Raw genomic sequence first — 3,833 nt, 5'->3', positions numbered from 1 at the left:
GGCTTGGTGGCTCAGCCTGTAATCCTGCGCCTTGGGAGGCTGAGGTGAGTGGATTGCCTAGCCTGCGGGTTCGAGACCCGCCTGGGCAACTGGGCGAGACCTCATCTCTACAATAAAAAAATCAAAAAATTAGCCGGGCATGGTAGCACGCACCTGTAGTTCCAGCTACTCGGAAGGCTGAGGCGGAAGGATCACCGGAGCCCAGCAGGTCGAGGCTGCAGTGGCCGGGAGCGGCCACTGCACTCCAGTCTGGGCGACGGAGTGAGACTCCAACTCAAAAACAAACAAACAACAACAACAGCAAAAAAAGACATTGGGTAGAATCTGGATATTAGTAACACATAATTAGATGAAGGAGTAGGCCGGGCATGGGGCTCAAGCCTGTAATCCCAGCACTTTGGGAGGCCGAGGTGAGAGGATTGCCTGAGCCCGTGGGTTCGAGACCAGCCTGGGCAACTTGGTGAGACCTCATCTCTACAATAAATCAAAAAATTAGCTGCGCATGGTAGCGCGCGCCTGTAGTTCCAGCTACTTGGAAGACTGAGGGGAAGGATCGCCTGAGCCCAACAGGTTGAGGCTGCAGTGGCTATGAGCACGCCACTGCACTCTAGTCTGGGTGACAGAGTGAGACTCCAACTCAAAAAAACAAAAAAGATGTAGGAGTAGCCACTGGGTATGGTGGTATATATTTATAATCCCAGCTACTTGGGATGAGAGTTGAGGTATGAAGATCACTCGAGCCTAGGACTTTGAGTCCAGCTTGGGCAACATAGCAAGACCCCATCTCAATATTTTTAAAAAGTATAAGCAACTAAAAGGAGGTAGTAAAACAGGTGTGGCCACAGAACAGTATACAGCAATAAAAACAAACTTAGCACAACTGCCTGGAACAACATGGATATGTCTCACAATCATACACACTGCTTGACTCTTTTTATAAAACGTTCAGAAATGGGTAGATCTAATCAGTGATGTTCTTCCTGATTCCACTGTCATCTTGGATTAAGACTTTGGTATTTAAACTATAATATATAGACCAGATACGGTAGCTATAATCTCAGCACTTTGGGAGCCAGGGTGGGAGGATCACTTGAGATCAGGAGTTCAAGACCAGCCTGGGCAATGTAGCAAGACTTCATCTCTACACATTTTTTTTTTGAGTCAGAGTCTCTGTTGCCCAGGCTGTAGGGCAGTGGCTCGCTCACAGCCACCACAGCCTTGACCTGCAGGGCATAGGCAATCCTTCTGCCTCAGCCTTCCAAGTATGTGGAACTATAGGTGCACGCCATCATGCCTGGCTAATAAGATGAAGTCTCACCAAGTTGCCCAGGCTGGTCTCGAACCCCTGGACTCAGGCAATCCTCTAGCCTCAGCCTCCCAAAGTGCTGGGATTACAGGCTTGAGCCACAGTGCCCGGCCATTTCTACACATTAAAAAAAAAAATTAGCCACATGGACCAGGTGTGGCGACACAAGTCTATAATCCCAGTACTTTGGGAGGCCAAGCTGAGAGAATTGCCCGAGTCCAGGGGTTCGAGACCAGCCTGGGCAAATTGGTGAGACCTTGTCTCTACAATTAAATTAAAAAATTAGCTGGGTGTAGTGGCCTGTGCCTATAATTTCAACTACTTGGAAGGTTGAGGCGAAAGGATCGCCACTGGGAGGCCAAGCTGAGAGAATTGCCCGAGTCCAGGGGTTCGAGACCAGCCTGGGCAAATTGGTGAGACCTTGTCTCTACAATTAAATTAAAAAATTAGCTGGGTGTAGTGGCCTGTGCCTATAATTTCAACTACTTGGAAGGTTGAGGCGAAAGGATCGCCTGAGCCCGGCAGGTCGCAGCTGAGGTAGCCATTATTGTGCCATTACACTCCAGCTTGGGAGACAGAGTAAGACTGACTCAAAAAAAAAAAAAAAAAAAAAAAAAAATTAGCCAGGCATGGTAATATGCACTTGTAGTTTCACTTACTCAGGAGGCTGAGGCAGAAGGATCACTTGAACTCAGGAGTTTGAGGCTGCAGTGAGCCATAATTGCACCACTGCACTCCAGCCTGGGTGGCAAAGCGAGACTCTATCTCTACAAACAGTTAAAATAAAAATACAGCTGGGTATGATGGCTCATGCCTGTAATCCCAGCAAGAGGGTGTTCTAGACTGGCCTGGGCAACTTGGCAAGACCTTGTCTATACAATAAATCAAAAATTTAGCCGGACATGGTGATGCATGCTTGTAGTTCCAGCTACTTGGAAGGCTGAGGCAGAAGGATCACCTGAGCCCAGTAGGTCGAGGATGCGGAAGCCGTGAGTATGCCACTGCACCTCAACCTGGGCAACACAGTGAGACTCCAACTAAAAATATATATATAATTATAATGTCTGATGAGTCCCCCTCTCCTCTCCTTACCACCTCCAACTCCCTCCCCCCCGTCCATGGAAAAATTGTCTTCCACAATACCAGTTCCTGATGCCAAAAAGTTTGGGGACCACTGCTTTATAGGTATTGTTTCATTTAAACTGAAAAATATTTAAGATATTATTTTATTTAACTCATGTATTTCACTTCTGGGAATTTATCCTAATGAAACATTCAATGATGTGCACAAATATTTAGTTGTGATGATGTTCACAGCTGGACTTTTAAATAATATTGAAAAGGAACAGGCTGGGCACCTATAATCCCAGTGCTTTGGGAAACAGAGATGGGAGGATTGCTTGAGGCCAGGAGTTTGAGACCAGCTTGCGCACACAATCTTGTCTTTGCAAAAGAAATTTTAAAAATTAGCCAGGTGTGGTGGTGTATGCCTATAGTCCCAGCAACTCAGGAGGCTGAGGCAGGATAATTGCTTGAATCTGGGATATCTAGGTTGCAGTGAACTATGATCTCACTACCCAGCCTGGGTGACAGAGCTGAAAAACCTTTAAAAAAAAAAAAAGAATGAAAAGAAGTGACCAGCAGGATGGCTCATTCCTGAAATCTCAACACTTTGGGAGGCAGGAGAATTCCTTGAGTCCAAGAATTTTTTTTAGTTGAAGTCCCACTCTGTCACTCAGGCTGGAGTACAGTGGCACACTCATGGCCGCCCCAGCGTCGACCTGTTGGGCTTAGGTGATTCTTCCACCTCTGCCTTCCAAGTAGCCGGAACTACAGGCACATGCTACCATGCCTGGCTAATGTTTTTAATTTCTTGTAGAGACAAGGTTCCACCAAGTTGCCCAGGCTGGTCCCGAACCTGTGGGCTCAGGCAATCTCCTCACGTTGGTCTCCCAAAGTACTGGGATTACAGGCTGAGCTGCTGAGCCCGGCCTAGCCCAGGAATTTGAGACCAACCTAGGCAACACTGCAAGACCCCCAACTCTAAAAAAGAACAAGCTAAATGTCTAAAGACAAGGAATTGGTTTTACATATGTATATAATGTATATGTAATGTTTATTTATATATATGCCAGTATATGTCAATACATGTCAGATATATATAATATATAAATAATATCTAAATATATTTATAGTACAGAAATAGATGGTTAGTTATATATATATTATTATAGTATATCAATACAATGGAATGCTGTGCAGCCATTTAAACTTTCGGAGAAAAATAATGATGTAATAATAGTAACTAACATTTACCAGGTCCTTATTAAGTACTTTATATCCGGGGTCCCAAACCCCTGGGCCATGAACTGGTGCCAGTCCATGTCACATTAGAAACCAGGCCACACAGCAGGAGGTGAGCACTGGGCCAGTGCAGCTCCATGTTCTGTCAGATCGACAGTGGCATTAGATTCTCATAGGATCAGGAACCCTACTGGGAATTGTGCATGTGAAGGATCTAGGTTGC

Source organism: Carlito syrichta, unplaced genomic scaffold (genome assembly GCF_000164805.1).
Source record: "Carlito syrichta isolate Samal-C Ts95f unplaced genomic scaffold, Tarsius_syrichta-2.0.1 Scaffold308955, whole genome shotgun sequence".
NCBI lineage: Eukaryota > Metazoa > Chordata > Mammalia > Primates > Tarsiidae > Carlito > Carlito syrichta.
Note: the sequence above shows the minus strand (reverse complement) of the source record.